The sequence below is a fragment of the Lactuca saligna genome, chromosome 8, assembly GCF_052625555.1.
Source record: "Lactuca saligna cultivar CGN05327 chromosome 8, ASM5262555v1, whole genome shotgun sequence".
Lineage (NCBI taxonomy): Eukaryota > Viridiplantae > Streptophyta > Magnoliopsida > Asterales > Asteraceae > Lactuca > Lactuca saligna.
Genome location: NC_136424.1, coordinates 127274454 through 127292714, shown reverse-complemented (window position 1 = coordinate 127292714; position 18261 = coordinate 127274454). Strand labels below are relative to the sequence as shown.

The 18261-nt window shown below is 36.4% G+C and overlaps 1 non-coding gene across 1 annotated transcript; it reads left to right on the top strand.

Moving 5' to 3' along the window:
- Positions 1–399: 399 nt before the first annotated feature.
- Positions 400–506, top strand: LOC145013434 (small nucleolar RNA R71). Its single transcript, XR_013664994.1, has one exon. It is a non-coding gene; the product is annotated as a small nucleolar RNA R71 (small nucleolar RNA).
- The last annotated feature ends 17755 nt before the right edge of the window (positions 507–18261 follow it).

Genomic DNA, 18261 nt, shown 5'->3' with positions numbered 1-18261 from the left:
CGCCCGTCCTCATCATACCAGTCACCGCTCGAATAACATGCTTGTGCCTTCTTGTTGCCATTCTCATCCAAATCGCAATCTCTAATGAGGTGAGGTCCATTGCAGTTTTCACAACCCACCCGAATAGCATGGATAGTTTGATCCATTTTGTCCATTCTCATATCCATGGTTTTTAACATGGCCATGACCGCGGATAAATCTTCAGTAGTAGCATACGCGGCTCCCCTCGTGACATCATTCCTAGGGTTGTGGTATTCTCTAGAGTGTTTAGAGAATTCTTCAATCAATTCTTTAATCACCGGGGGTGGCTTCTTTGTAAGTGGGCCTTGCGAGTCTAGCAACTGCCGGGTTGTGACATTGACTCCATCATAGAAGATGGAAACTTCTTGCTGGCTGTTTAGATCATGGTGTGGGCAGTTTCTTAGCAGACCTTTGTACCTCTCCCATGCTTCATATAAAGACTCTCCAGCTTGTTGTTCAAAGTTTGCAATGACCTTCTTCAGTTTGGCTATCTTGGATGGTGGGCAAAAGTGATCAATAAATTCTTCCTTCATTCTGGCCCAAGTAGTGACTGATCCGGGGGGAAGGGACTTGAGCCAGTCTTTAGCAGCACCCTTGAAAGTTACCGGAAGCATACGAAGCAGTTGAGTTTCGCGGGTTACATTTGGAATATTGAAATAATCAGCAACATCATTAACTTCATCCAAATGTTTGTAGGCATCTTCATGATCTTTCCCATAAAAAGGTATTTCCTTGAGTGAAGCTAGGATATGACCTTTTAGTTCGAAGGTAGCAGTCGCAGGAATTTCGGGTTGCACAAGTCCCGGGCCATGGTCGTCGCGCATCCTCTTCTTCCATTCTCCCATGGGGATTTCATCAATGTTAGCCATAGTGAACACTAACTCTTCCTCCGACTCGGTTTCTTGCTCGTATGTTGCCTCCTCTTCTTCCTTGGTCTCGTATCCAATATCTTCTTGAATTGGCTCCTCAATTATCAAGGAAGCGCTAGAAGCTCCTGATTTACTGCTCTTCTTTTTCCCGAAAACAGTCTTTAAGTTGGACAATGGTGATTTCTTTGGTGTGCTTGAACTCTCCACGTCCTTCCCTTTGTTTCTTTTCAATGCGGATTCGGGGTCTTCAAACGGGGGTACTAGTGGTGTGTTTGCTCCTCTGGTCATGAAACTCCTGAAATCAATAAAATAAAAGCGTAAAAAGAACAAAAAGATTGAAAAAATAAAGAAAATCTACTGCTGACTAAACTGCTACTCGCCGAGTAGGTGCGATTGCACTCGGCGAGTATCAGTGGTATTTCAAAAAAAAATTCTAAGTTTTAAACTAACTAAAACAAATACTAAAACCTAATTACTAATTACTAAATTGCAATAAATGAACTTTATGCAAGTAAACTCACACAAAGGATCGAAAAAATTAGGAATTAGCTTAATTATTTAGAACCGTTCCCCGGCAACGGCGCCAAAAACTTGATGTGTGTAAAACCAACTAGTTTTATCCCTACTTTTTATTAATAAATTGAGCACACAAAGGCAGTAAACCTGTCTTTAAGTGGTATAGATTGATAAGTAAGGTATCGAACTCAGGGAACGGAAAATTAAACTAATAACTAATTTTAACTAAAACAAATAATAAAAGTAAAGGGTTTTTCTCTAGTTTTTCAAGACTAGAAACTTAGACAAACTAAATTAACTAATTAACTAAAGCAACAACTATTCACCAAATTTGATAAAGATGTTTCCATTTAGGTTCAACCAATTCACTCCTATGGTTATTTAAGTTTAAGGTAGATTAATTGCTATTGGTAACCAATTATAATAGTTAGGTTCATATTCATTACTCCTAACCCTTAGACAATTAACTAATTTAAGCGTTGATCAAGTGTTTAAACTAATTAATTACCTAGATTAATTATTTGGATTAAATAAGATTTGTAATGGTCAATTAAGTTATTAATTCAATTAACCTCTTGTTGATGGTTTCTCAAACAAGCTCACACATTAATCTTCCTATTTTCTTATTAATCTTAGTTTCATAATCATTACTTCTAAGCATATGGTTTAGCATTCACATAGACATATGAGGTTAACAATTAAGTGATGTTCATGCAACCTAATTGCCTTCCAATTAACAGAAAATAGTAGTGATTAATACATAAGGTTCTTTAACAAACTTAATTTAATAAATCACCAATAGACAATTAAGCAATAATCAATAATCAAACCATAGGAGTTCTTTGGTATTCCCCAAACAGAAACAAAAACGAATTTAGCTCATAATTGTAGTAGAAACAAACATAAAAACAAAGTTTACTAAAGCAAACATATTCAATTCCTAAGTCTAAGTGGTAGAATTAACCTAATTGTTTGAATTCTTCCAAATATTGAAGCCTAGGTTTCCTTAGCGTCTTCTGAATCTCTTAGTCACAACTAAACCTTCAAAAATCGCCAGGAGTATCGTCCCATGAGATAAGGATTCGTGTTTTATAGATATCACAAAACAGAGTGTACTCGGCGAGTAGCAGAATCAACTCGCCGAGTAGATCCATAGTTATCCGTCTTGAATCAGCAGTCGTATTTATCTTCTGGAATATCCTCGTGTACTCGCCGAGTAGGGTCAATCTACTCGCCGAGTATATCTCCTTTTTTCACTCTTTGATCTTCAATTGCTTCCCTTTTCTCCTTTTCGCTTCCAAGCATATCTTTTGGACTGAAAACACAATTCACAACATTTTAAGTACCTTTTGTCCACATTATCACATAATTAATCAAAAACAACTAAGAATATATGCTAAATAATTAACTAATTATGCACATATCAGTGTGCTTGGATATCAAAAAATGTAATACCTTTAGTAATAATGAATAAAATAAGTATTTGTGTTATATTTCTATTTTTTGTTCAATATATTTGCCTCCAGATCCAACGTCCCTAACATCGCACAGCTAAACGATTCTGCCGCCAGCCAGGGGTCTGAAATCTGAAATGTATGAATTGGCCCTAGGATATTATATGATGCACACACACCATGTTTCTGGATGTTTTGTGTGGTAGAAATGGTAATCCATTTCTACAAAAGAGTGGTTTAGGATTTATTGCATGTTAGAATTATATTATGATGCTTTGATGTGAGAAGTGGTAAGTAGGATCATATTAGAAAGTGGGATATGTGTTGATTGTGTGGTATGATGATTAGGAAAACTCATGCTGGTGATATAATATTTTTTGACATAATGATGATATGGTGTGCATAATTATATAGTGATGTGTAAATGATGAAATGTAAATAGCCCTTTTGTATGTGAATTAATAATGGGGAAACATACATAAAGGAGCAAGGGTAGCAACCTAAATTTAGGTGTGTACCCTATCCATATTGTAAGATGGCATAATAGGTTAGAAGAGTACCTACAAAATAAGAGATTAAGACAACATTGAAGTCGAGTAGTTTTTCTAGGCAATCATTCGGTACATGGTCCTTGTGGTGGGTGGACTAGAGTGATGTTGGCTATGTAGTGGAGCCAGCACGAACATCATGTTTGAGAGTGAAGTATCTAAGGTCGGAAAGATAACAATAAGTACCACTCTTGAATAACAACGTATGCACTTGTATATACATCGACGAAGTAGCAAGAGAAACACACGAAGAGCGATGTTACGAGTGGGAGTCGTGTCTCACTTTGTACATTAGGTAGAGTCAGTCATGCTAGTAGTGAATAAGGTATTTTCCTTTCGGGTTTCTAATCATATAGAGACCAATGATAATGAAGATAATAAAGATCGATATTTAATAATATTGTAACAATGAAAATGATGAATAATTACACAGATGACTTATCGATGAGCAATTATTAACGAAGAAACAAATGAAGAATGATATTAATTTATTGTTGTGATGATTATATGATGTACCTGATGCTATTCAATGTGTGGAATTTTATTACATGCTATACGATGTTTGATTGATCCGTTTTGGGATATGAATGTTTCAATAACATTGTACTTATCATTAACTCATTTAGCATATGTTAGCACTTGTTATTTGATTGTTGCTTCTGCCTTGCATTGGCTCATGTAGCTTGATTGATTAGCTTGGTGAGGATGGGGTCTTTAGGTACTCATGTATCGTTCATCCTATTCTTTAGTCTACCCATCACATCCTTGCCTCTGTTATCTTCCCACAAAATGAGATAAGCAAGGCTGGGAAAAAATAATTAGAACGTATGTGGTGTATGATCTACTAACTGAATCGACTTCTCTATTTTAGATTATGGATCATTTTCAAATATTTGAAGTTATCCCACAACACTAGTGGTAAATTACTTTGTGGGGGCATGATCATAGTTATCCTCAAACACCCAACTCGTTTCATTCGTTTTCCACCTGATCTCGATGTTTTTGAGTTAGAAACTCACCTAACAACTAACGTCTTATAAAGCATGCATCCGTTCCACGTAAATGATATAACACAAGACATTTATTGGGTTGTTGATAGCAGTGATTACCTCTATATTCATCATCAAAATACCCAGCTTCTTAGTTTGTCCAATCCCATCTACAAAAACTATTTGGCGCCTTAGGTCAATTTAGGTTTCATGATGCCCGATCCTAATTCTAATGAGGATAAGGATTAGCCCATTCCTGATGCTCCCATTACTGATGCTACAATATCAGTGCAGCGAGAGTCTGTCATGCATCCCTATCATGACATGTATATGCAAGAGTTTCAAAGGTTGTATGAAGACAATAGGATTTTGCATTGTGTCTATTCTGAACTTTATGACAATGTTTATGGGATAAATAGTGAGATGGTGGAGTTGAGAGAAGAGTTCTATACCTTTATAGACAGTCAACAAGCATACAACCAGCATGTGGATACCCTTGTGACTGACATGCATTGAGTGCTTTATTTGGGTAGTAAACCCACATGACCACCTTATTACCCTCAATATCCACACTACCCTCCACCATATAATTCTCAGTTTCCACAACAATATCCTCTACAATACCCGCCTCCATTTCAACCTCAAGATCCTCCTCAATAACTAGTCCCGTCTCTTCCCAAGCATCGAGGATGATGCACATTTTTAAGCTTGGGAAGGTGTGAATTTTGCATTCCAATCATTGCATTAATAAAAAAATTGCATAAAAAATATTTCATTGCATATATATATATATATATATATATATATATATATATATATATATATATATATATATATATATATATATATACACACACACAAAAAAAAAAAAAATACAAAATTTAAAAACACACAAAAATATTTTCTTTTCATTTAAGCTTTTAGGGTCATTTTCATGCATTTTCCTCTCATTTTCTTATCGTCTCTAGAATGCCTTTAACTTTTTGTCACAACACACGGTCAAGTTCAAAGTTTTGTCTGCTTATACCCCATATACATGTGGTGTCACTAATTTGTGAAACTTTAGAACTATTGAGAACACACTTATTGCTAATTCACTTAGTGGCTGTTTATTGAGGTTTTTATAACAAGTAGCTCCTTCTAAATACTTTGAGTCACAGTAGGTGATAATCAAATATAGGGCGTTTTAAAATACCCATGATTACATTATTGTGTGAATACGTAAGGAATGGTATGGGGTAAAAGTTCATTCAGTTTTCTAGTTCAATTCTTGATTTTATTTTTTTTAGTCCCTTGTATATGTATATATGTTTGTTTTTGCCTTGTTTTGTATTGTTTAGTTTAGAATAGTTGACTTTTGTTTAATTATATATATATATATATATATATATATATATATATATATATATATATATATATATATATATATATATGTTCTTGCTTGGTTCATAAATATTGGTTAAATTTTTTTTTAAAAAGTTTACATATATATATATATATATATATATATATATATATATATATATATATATAGAGAGAGAGAGAGAGAGAGAGAGAGAGATGGTTCAAATGTTTTTAGCAACTATTGTGTGCATGAATGCACCAATAGGAATTTAGGAATAATTAAATAATTAAAAATTGTAATAAGGGTAATTATGTAACTTTAGCAAGCTAATTAAAATAAAATCCCTTAATTCATGGAAATTACCATAAAAATCTGTTTGACAAACTATTTAACCCTAGCCTTCTATATCATACGTAATATGCCTCATCCAATTTTCTTATGGATGAATGAACATCGTCTGATCAAAAGAGGTAGTCAAACCTCTTGTTGCAAATCTGTTTCCCTATTCCATTGATTAAGAAGATGTTATTCTCGGTGGCTCCATCTCCAATCGAAGCTAGCTTCAACATCGAGGCAATTTTAGAGTCACAAGAAGCCGATGTATGTTTCTGCATCATTACTACAGTTCCGTCGATTATCGGTTTTCTAAAGCTTTTTTAGATCGAGCAAACTTCGTATGCCCTTATTTATCCAGTAACAACTCTTCAATTCTCATGAATTATGGTCCGTTAAATTGTGATTCGAATTATCTATTTCTATTGTTCATTGAATTAGATGGTTAAGTAAGGGAAAACCTAACGTGTTCAAGAAGAACGCGCTATGCACATAAGGTGCTCGACTAAATTCCTGAAAGAAGGACCAACTTGCTGTCTCAGTGAACTTTTGGTGGAATTGAAAATATTTCGATTTGCACACCAACTGCTTGTTAAAATGTCTCAGTGAACTTCAGTTACTTATTCCAAAATTTGTTCTTTCTTGCTTAATGAGTCACTTTCAGTTAGAAGGAAGCATAGAAAAAGATGTTAGTTCGTATGGTTCCAGCTCTTGTATCAGGGCCTTATATTGTAAGTAACATTCTTTATTCATGTGTTCAAGTTGATGAGTTTCAATTTGTTTTATGTGGATGCTCTTCTTTCTTACAAAATAATGTTTTCAAATCTTATATGAAACCCACGTTTCTATGCTTTAATGGGTCTGCCATATATTTTTTTTCTTTCGGTTATGGAATACAATTCTAGGTTGTTTATGCCTTTTTATTTTTCATCAACACAAATTAATTTACTCTTTGAACCTTGTGGTATGAATTCTAAATCATGTTGCAAGTAAATCAAATATGGTTTTTGGTTTGTTTGATGATAATGTCTAACAAGTGTTTGTTGAAATACCTGAAAGAGAATTTAAAGAATTTAACCTTGTGGTATGCATTCTGTCAGAATTACTATCAGTAAATACAATACATTTGAATGTATTCTATATATTCTATCATAATGTATTCTACCAGAATAAAATCGATGTATTTTGCCAAAATGTATTATATGTATTCTGTCATATTTTATGTATTCTACCATAATATATTAAGTGATAGTTAATTGCAAGTAACACGTTTTTAACAATTATTAGTTTTTGTTGTATTTGTGAAAGGAATGGCTGGAAGAAGGCGTTGAAGACCATGATATTCTTGTAGAATATGTATAATTATATTAAAATGTATAAAGATTTTAGTCTTTAAGAATATGTATGAATTTGTATTTAAGTTCGGATGTATAAGAATATATTAGAATGTTTGTTATTTTTCAACATCTGATACAAAATTTTTCTTATTCTTCAATAATATTCTATTAGAATAAAATTCTAAAAGAGCATCATTTAACAAAATATTCTGACAGAATAAAATCGGTAAAAAATTGAATTGAATTACTTAAAAAATTCAGATTTTTATAAATTAGAAGATTTAATCGTCCCTAAAAATCCTAAATGTAACATCATAGTTTTCAAAACCAATTTTTTTTTTTCATTTTTACAATCATCAAAACATCGAGTAATAAATTTAGGTTCCAATGTAACAATTTAGTCACGACCGATTACATAACAAAGATCACAAAATGGTTTCCCCGAGTGTGTGTACGATCACGTCGGCGCCTTCCCACGGTCCTCGCTAGTACCTGAAACACATAACACAACAACTGTAAGCATAAATGCTTAGTGAGTTCCCCAAAATACAACCTACGCACATACGCCTTTCCAGGCCCGGACCTTCCGGTCCATGTGTCTCAGGGGACTTCCGTCCCGCCTGGGTAAACCTTCCGGTCCTATCCACGTCAACCTTACGGTCCATATTACCACGCCTTCCGGCCCATAACATATTGCCTTCCGGCCCATATCAAGCATATCATACATAGCACATATAACGAATAACTTATCACACATAACACATATATCTCATAGCATATCCGACCTTCCGGTCACACAGTCAAACCCTTCCGGGTACAGTATAGTGAGAAAACTCACCTCGTATGTCTCGGTAACTCGTGAACCCTGGAAATCACTCGTGCTCGAACCCCCGAGCTGTAATCCTCCTATGACATCATGAATCTATAATTATTACTTGTACCACTAAGGTTGACCATCCTTATCAAGCCAACACTGGTTGACTTGGTCAACAGTCTTTGGTCAAATTGATCGGACTCGACGAGTGCACTATAGTGACTCGGCGAGTCTACGTGTTTTCTCCAACTCGCAAGGATTTTCCCCTTGACTCGTCGAGTACTCCCCTGACTCGACGAGTTCCACCTGGGCATAAATCACGGGGCCACCGCGACTCAACTCGCCGAGTCACAAGGACAACTCAGCGAGTCCCAACTCGACTCGGTCCACTTGTCAAAACCTTTCTAACTCTCCGTGACTCACTGAGTCACCCACAACTCGGCAGGACTACACACTGGGTGGTCACAAGGACAATCTTCAAGCGACTCGTTGAGTATGTTCTTCAGACTCGGCGAGTCCATGCCATGCATCAGCTAAAGCTGGCTTTTGCGGTCAGATCCGTTCCATACACACATAGATCTGGCCTTCCCAAGCTCGTTTGTCACGTAAAGTCTCAGTCTTGGTCGCCATGCAACACATACAAGGCTCATTTTGGAGAAATGACCTCTAATATGGCAACCCTAGCTTCCAACTCAAAAGAATGGACATAAAGCTTGTCATTTGGGGCCTTCTGGACCTGCTAAGGTCCAGATCTAGGTTCCATACCTCCATGGGACCTTTCATACTTCCAATTCAAGCCAAATAAGGCAAGAAGAAACCCTAGATTTGACACATCAACCAAAATACGAAGTTTAGCTCTGAAAGTTACCTCAAGAAGGTTCCCTTGATGAAATAGAAGCAGATCCAAGCTCCCCAACTCTTCAAGCTTGATCTTCTCCTTCCTTCTTGCAAAAATCACACAAAATGATGAACAAATAGCCTCTATCTCACTCACAAAGTCTCTCAGCCGTTTGGGTGCACTCAGGGCTCAAAGTGGCCGCATATGAAGGCCATCCCTTGGACTCGCCGAGTCCGGACGCGAACCTCCGTCCAAAACCGCGACCCGACTCGGCGAGTTCGACCTCCAACTTGCCGAGTCCCCTCACAGAATACCAAAAAAATATGAAAGTAAAGATACCTGGGGATCCGGGCTGTTACACTAAAATTTCCTTTTATAAATGTAGTTAATTATCCAAAATACCCATTTGCTTAAAATTGTGTGATTATATGCTACATGTTACCCCATTGTAATATCATACACTCTCAAATGATATCCATTGATTAATTTCATCAATTCGTCCAGATCTGTACATTCAGGCACACAATACTTAGTAAAAACAAAATAACCTAAGCATATATATATATATATATATATATATATATATATATATATATATATATATATATATATATGTATTAAGTATTATTCATAGAAATATAAGATTAATATTTGTATCTGTGTTTGTATTAATGTTTTAGTTTGAACATATTTCCATTAATGTTTTTAATTTTCATTTGCATCTAGAATATATTCATGTTTAATTATCTATTTTATTTAAGGAATCTGACCCATGAACCCATGAACCTAAATATGATCCACAAACCCCTAACCTGTGAACCCATATAAATAAGTGGGTTGACGGGTCGTATATGAGTTTAAGTTCCAAACTTGTCAACCCGTGACATGTTTAGTTAAATGAGTCGTGTTTCAGGTTGTTATAGCCAGATATAGTACATAACACACCTATGCCCTTGTATCACACTTACATTCCAAGACTGTATTTATTTATTTATTTATTATTATTTTTTTTTGGATTTTACTGTTGTTGGAATTGTGAGATAAATAGAATTTTATATCTCCTAGGAGTGTTCTTTTTGCACCGTAATGACTTGAGTGTTGATGGCAAAGAAGTATCCATCGTCTAGTATGAAAAAATAAAAGACAAGAATTAATTCTTTCATTCTTGTTATATGTTTGTCTTAAAATGTACAATCATGCATATTACGATATTAAGGTATATTAGACATGCATGCTAAATAGTAGGCTACTTGGAGACATAATTGTCAAGGTCAACTTGTCGCTTCCATTAAGTTAACACATCCAAACTATTGAACATCCAAACTATTGATGTAGTTACTTAAAAGGCAATGTTTTCGTTTGGGCCTTCAAATAAAAAGATGAAAATATTTTTCCACTTGGACATGTTTTGCTAATTTGCTAGATACTGAAATACTGAATTCACTCCAAGTTGTATTGCAAACACTTAAACAATGAATTTATGATTTATCCATCTTCAGTTTGGAGGACATATGTTGATGACCTTTTGTATAAGACTTTTTTGTGCAATTCCAGTAGTCCAATGATTCCCTTGTTTGTGACTGTTACCCAATTCAAACACAACAACGGCCCAGATACAAACTAATGGGTTTTGGTATTATTAACTATTAAGTAGAAGTTACATTTTCTTATTAATTTACATCTCAAGTCAAATAAGATAGATGAAGTATATATATCGTTTTAGTTGCAAGCTAATGCTCTACACATTATAAAACATGATGTTAATACGAAATGATGTGGATCAAGTTGAGAAATGCATAAAAAATTCCAAGTGTGAATGGTATAATTTGAAATCCATGAGGAATGTCGGAGCCCATGAGTAGGCAATTGAATGGTCTTGATGGGCCCTATGTACTGACAATCAGCTTAAGACTGTTTAGCCCAACTGAACATTGCTTTATTGATTTGTGATATTTCAATATTTGAGGTATTATAAAGATTTTTCGTTTTTATTTCTGTTTATGAGGTAAATCGTATGATTTTGGTTTTTTTGTCCTGTTGTCCATTTCGTAATATGTTAGCCTTTTAAGTAATGATTATCATTTATCAGTTACATTTTATTACTTTGTTTGAATTTGAATTTTGAACATTGTGGATTGTGTAGTACCCAACCAAGTACAATTATTTAAATCGGTTCTAGAACTTGTTTCAGTGGTTCCCAAAATTTCGGATCGAGTGTCAAACCGGTTCTTTTGAATTTGGAACTAGTACCCGGTTTCTAAATTTGTCCAAACGCTTAACTAGGCATCCTTTCTTATGCAAATCTGCTCGACCTCTTGTTGGATATAAGAGAACATTCACCTTAATTTTCTAAATGGGAATTGTGGATTCAAATTTGGAGCTTCTTACAACCATTGGTAGGTAGTAGGGATGAAAGTGGGTCCAAACCCGGACCGGATGGACCCGGAAAACCCGGAACCGGTTAACGTGATTTTGTAGAACCGGAAACTGGACCGGTATATAGGAACCGGTTCCGGTTTGGTTTCGGGTATGGTTCCGGGGAAAGTGGGTCTAGAACCAAAACCCCTGGAAACAATAAAGTGGATAGGTTGGAACCGGATAAAGTGGGTTTAGAATCGGAAAACCTGAAAAACTCGGAATTTTTTGGTAATTACTTACTACTTAGTGTGTTGAACTTTGAAAATTTTCATATTGATATCCCGAATTTAGAGGACTGTAACTCATTGAATGTGAAACCAAAATTAACAAAATCATAGTCTAAAATCATGTACAAACTCTAAAATACACTCTAGAAAAAACAGCATGTCAATCCGACTTTAAATGAATGAGATATGCATGTATTAACATTTTTACATAATACAAAGTACAAAAACAAATAGCTGAAAAATTGAAAATTTTCAATTTTGATATCCCGAATTCAGAGGACTGTAAATCATTGAATGTTAAACCAAAAATGACAAATTTATAATCTAAACTCATGTACAAACTGTAAAGTACAAGTTGGAAAAAACCACATGTCAATCCGACTTCAAACGAATTAGATATGCATGTTTTAAAACTTTCACTGAATACAAAAAAACTAAAAAACTAAAAACTTCCAGCATTGATATCTCGACTTTGGGGGACTGTAAGTCAATGAATATAAAACTAAAAATGGCAAATTTATAGTCTAGAGTCATGTACAAACTGTAAACTACATGTTGTAAAAAAACCGCATATCAATCGGAGTTGAAACGAATGAGATATGCATCTTTTAAATGTTTCACAAAAACCGGTTCCGGTCCTAAAAGTGGTTCTGGTTCCGAACACCGGTTCTGGTTTTTAGACCCGGATTACCCAGAACCCGGATAAAGGCAATTTTTAAACCCGGAACCGGAACCGGTTCTATATATTCCGGTTCTAACGGTTCCGGTTCCGGTCCAATTCCGGTTCCGATCCGGTTTTCCGAGTCTAAATCTCATCCCTAGTAGGTACAGTGTGCAAATAGGCTAATCCTATCTCAACTGGATTTTTAATATTATATTTTTTTATTGAGTTATTCATTCTAAGATTAATGGATACGTACAACTAGTTAAGAGGTGTTATCATATCCAAAAATTATCATCTTAAATGTATTTAGATGTCATTGTGGTGTTATTAACACCAAATGAAGGAAATGGACAACTAGTTATACCATCTTTAACTTTCCATGTCATCATTTCTTTTTTTATTTTTATTTTTGGTTTTTCAGTTTATTTATTTATTTTTTTCATTATATTTTTTTTAATCACATTCAATTAAAAAAAATGAAACATGCAATTTAATTAACTCCTAGATTAACCATAACATTAAAAATTAAAAAGAAAAAGCATTACACACATACACAAATAAAAATCAATCGTCCTAAAAAACTAAAACCGATCAAGTAGTCACCAAAATATGATCTTTCGATTTTCTCCTTCATCTTCCGGAGCACTAGCGCTTCTCTTCACAATTTGATCTTTCTCGGCTTGCTTACGAAGAAACTCCAAGTGCTCACATTGCACATCAACCTTTTGTTGAGCAATCAAATTGTGTTGGTCGAACTTTGCTTTCATTTCCGCCAAATCTTGTACCCTTCTATCAATTTTGTCCACATGACGTTGAGCACATTTCGCTTTGTCAAGTCCGACTGGTCAACCGGGGGGGGGGGGGGGATCTCTTCAATGTCTTCGGGGATATCATCGGTGTCTATGTTGAAGTTGACGTTCGTTCGTGTTAGAATTACGGGACCTCTTTGATTGCGCCTCCCTCGATGTTAGCGTCTTATTCCATTTTGGATATAGCTTAACAATCTCCCATATTTTTTTCAAACTCAAAAGCATGCCCCATTTCCACTTGATACTGTTCACTCGCGGCTTTGTAAACATCAAAATCATTTGCACCACTTTGTCTTTTGCGATTCTAGTCTCATGAAAATCTCATTAAACTTGGTGCACCGGCGAGTGATTGGAGTTCATTTGTTACTGAGCACGCTGATATTCCAATATGGCTATTTCTTTAGAAGCGTGTGGAATTTGCCGAGCACGAATTCCCAAAACCCAACTTTACACATATCATTTCTTATGGTTGGATTCTTTGAAGTCCCGCACCATGCCACCGCCAAAGCATGCTCCTCCCCCGGTGTCCACATAGTGGAGGTTCTTCTTTCGTATTCGCGACTGCCTTCCCTTTCCTTTTCCCTTTTCATTTCCCTTTCCCTTTCTGACTGTCTCCCGCTTGTGTTCTAGGAACAATTTATGGTGCTGGTTGTGTGGGTGATGGTTTGTGTGGCTGTTTATTGCAAGGAATTGAAAGCACTGAATGTTGGTGATTTATTATCATCAACGTTATTTAAGTGTAATGGGATTACTTTATTGACCAAAAGTGATCTTGATAAATATTAAACAACTAAGGTAGGTGTGGAGTACACACTTATTTAAGTTTGATCAAGTTTCAAAGTAGACTATCATTTATGGGCGAAGTCCCTGAACTAACGGGGGTCCGGGGGCAATGCCCCTAGGAGCGGGGTCCAAGGGGCGGCAGCCCCTGGCGGGGGTCCAAGGGTATGTTACTATATTAAAAATGCATCTAAAAATTCGTTTTTCAGATAATTGACCATTAGTTTGACCTTTATCCATATATCCGTTTTATGTCAGTTTTTATGCTTTGATGACAGTTTAAACCTGTCATATGACAGTTTTTAGACATAGATCTTAAAGTTGATTTTGGTCTCATTTCTGGTACATATGAAAATATTATCAAACATTCTTTGTTCTTGTCTCTCTGAGTACCACCCAAATACTTCGATTTGAAAGTGATAATCACAATTCTCAAAATTTCCAAGCCTTTCTATATCCAAATTTCTAATAAAAATTGAAGTATTCTATGATCATGGCAAGTGGCGATTTTGTGAAGGATATGACTGATGGATTTTGGCCATATGAACATTCCTATGTGCACATACAAACCCTAATGCTTGGATCTAGGTTTCTCTAATTAAACATGCATTGAATCCAAGACTTCTAATGACTAATTAGGTATAAGAACAATACGAAACCAGAGTTAGAAGCTTACGTTGAAACACTTGTTTGATCTTCTTGTTCTTGGATCTTTAGAGTCATAAATGTCACTCCTCTAATGGTTTACAAACACCAACTAGCAAAGAGAATGATTTGAGAGAAAGGAGAGAGGAGGAAATCGGCCAGGGTTTCCTTGCTTTTGAAGAGGTGCCGGTTTCCCTTCCCCAAGGGGTCTATTTATACTTGTAAGGCTCCTAGGGTTTCACCCTTAAACCCTAATTAGATAACTTAAACTCTAAGCAATCCTAATCCTTACCAAAGATAAGCCTTGGACGAATTTGAGGCTATCCCAAGCCCTAGAATTCATCCAACCCCTATCCCTTAAGGATTTACAGCCCAAAGTGTAACTATAAAACAATTGACGGTTTATACCCTCCTATTTAATTAATCTCTTTAAGTCACCAAATTAATACTAATTAATCTATGACTTATATTAATCAAATAACAATATTATTATTCCTTATATTATTCTCATAATATATTAATAATATCTATTCTCTCATAATAAATCATCCTGTCAAGTTGCTATGGTGAAGGCAACCCAAAAGGACCATGCACAATCGGGTCAAATACTTGCCTAATATAGTTGCAGCCTTAGACATTATTCCAACAGTCTCCCACTTGGATAAGTCTAGTAACTATATGCACAAGTACAATCCGATTTGCAATCATAGCTCTCAAAGACGCTGTCAAACTCTGATTTAATAAATCTTGTCCTTTAGATAAAGGATCGTACAGTCCTCTGTTAGATATCATGCTGACAATTCTATGGAATAATTAGTCTAGCATTTGGTTTCTCGATCTCCGATTTATTTGACATAGAACTTAATCGAACACATCAATTCAGTTCTGACCGGGCCCGGCACATAAGTCAAATCAAATCATCGAGCGGCCGAGATATCACTTTTATCCTCTTAGGATAAAAGTTACAGATAAACTTCGACTTATATGCCTTTACTTATTCATTAATCAACTATACACAACAATGCGTTTTATAACATCGAGTTACCAATGTGTTTTCACATTATCAATGTACAATCAATTAACAAATAACAAACCATATATCTAGGTTTTAAGACTATATGATATTATCGTCTTGCGATCACCCTTTTTATCACATTCCATAAGGTGATTCCAGCAAGCGCGGGTTTGTTCCAATGCTCAAAACTAGTTCATAAGCACTCATGAACGTTGCATCAATATTTTGCTATGTCTAAAACCATTCAGACAATCTACACACCGATTAATGACAATCTTCATTCATATCTACTTCCCACATATGAACGATTGTGGACAATTTGAATAATTCGATTATTCTTAATAAACTCAATTATTCTGGAAGTCAAAACATGCAAAGTGAAACAACAGTTAAACAATCAACATAAGACAGTAACATTACTTATAAATAAAACTCCTTTATTGAATCATCAAATGTTAATTACATTTATCTGTTACACGTTTCTAATACTATCTAATCTATGCTAATATCATCCTTCAGCCCAATACTCCTAGCATGCTGCAAGTGCTTAACCCTACTCAGTCCCTTCGTAAGCGGATCTGTTGGGTTATCTTCTGATGATATCCTCTTCACTACGAGTTGTCCTTCTTCTACATGATGTCTAATAAAGTGATATTTTATGTCGATATGTCGTGGTCTACCATGATCTCTCGGTTCCTTGGTCAAGGCAACCGCTCCTTCATTATCACAGAAAATCTCCATAGGCTCCTTTATGGCAAGTACAACTCCAAGATCACCAATGAAGTTCTTCAACCATATTGCCTCCTTCGACGCTTCGCTCGCTGCAATGTACTCTGATTCGCACGTTGAATCAGCTACGGTTTCCTGCTTGGAACTTTTCCGAGTCACTACTCCTCCATTCAGGGTAAAGACGCAGCCCGACTGCGAACGGTAATTGTCCCTGCCGGTCTGAAAACTGGCATCACTATACCCTCTCACCTTTAAGTCATCACTCCTTCCGAGGACTAAAAACCATTCCTTCGTCCTCCGAAGGTACTTAAGGATATTCTTCACCGCAATCCAATGGGCTCTGCCAGGATTCCCTTGATATCTACTAACCATGCTCAAAGCAAAGGCTACATCAGGGTGAGTACAAGTCATAGCATACATGATTGAGCCAACTGCGGAAGCGTATGGAACTCGGCTCATTTCAGCTATCTCAGCTTCGGTACTCGGACTTTGAGTCTTACTCAACTTGGCTTTACTTTGTATCGGTAATTCTCCCTTCTTTGAGTTTTCCATACTAAAACGTTTTAGTACCTTCTCTAAGTAAGTGTTTTGACTAAGTCCTATTAGTCTCTTACTTCTCTCTCTTACTATCCTTATTCCCAAAATATAGGAAGCCTCTCCGAGGTCCTTCATAGCGAAGCACTTCCCGAGCCAGGACTTAACCTCCTGCAGAGTCGGGACGTCGTTTCCTATGAGTAATATGTCATCGACATATAGAACGAGGAAGCTTACTATACTCCCACTGGCTTTGACATATACACATGATTCATCTTCGCTTCGTACAAATCCAAACTCTTTGACTTTCTCATCGAAGCAAAGATTCCATCTGCGAGATGCTTGCTTAAGTCCATAAATGGACTTCTCAAGCTTACACACTCTATTCGGATGCTTTGGATCCACAAACCCCTCTGGCTGAGCCATGTAAACATCCTCAGCCAACTTCCCGTTAAGGAAAGTGGTCTTGACATCCATTTGCCAAATCTCATAATCATGAAATGCGGCAATAGCTAGCATCACTCTAATAGACTTTATCTTCGCAACTGGTGAGAAGGTCTCATCATAGTCAACTCCGGGAGTTTGAGTAAAGCCCTTCGCAACCAATTGTGCCTTACACGTGTGTACTTTTCCATCCACGTCAGTCTTCTTCTTGAAGATCCATTTGCACCCAACGGTCTTACGTCCGGGCACATTGTCAACCAAATTCCAAACTTGGTTATCATACATGGATTGGATCTTGCTATCCATTGCCTCTTTCCATTTTTCAGACTCCGGGCCTGCCATGGCTTCCTTATAGCTATTAGGTTCATCAAGGTTTATTAGTGTACTATCACTAATATACGTGTCCCCTTCGGTAGTAATATGAAAACCATGCAACTGGGGTTGAACTCTAACTCTTTCGGAACGTCTAAGAGGTAATGATACGTCAATCGGTTCAACCGGAGTTTCCTCCTCGGGTTGAGCACCAGCGGTAGAGGTTCCTTCATCTATTGAATCTTGAATCTCTTCAAGCTCGATTTGCCTCCCACTATCTCCTTGGCTTATGAGTTCTCGCTCTCGGAAAACTCCTCTCCTCGCAACAAAGACAACATTGTCCTTCGGTCTATAGAAGAGATATCCAAAGGATTTATGCGGGTAGCCGATGAAAATACATCGCTCACTACGAGGTTCGAGCTTGTCGTGAGTATCTCGTCTTACGAAAGCCTCACAACCCCAAACCTTGATATGTGCTAATGGAGGAGCTTTCCCCGTCCACATCTCGTGAGGTGTTTTGGCAACCTTCTTAGTAGGAACTCAGTTAAGGATATGGGTGGCAGTTTCTAAGGCATACCCCCAAAAAGAGATAGATAGCGAAGCACGACTCATCATGGAGT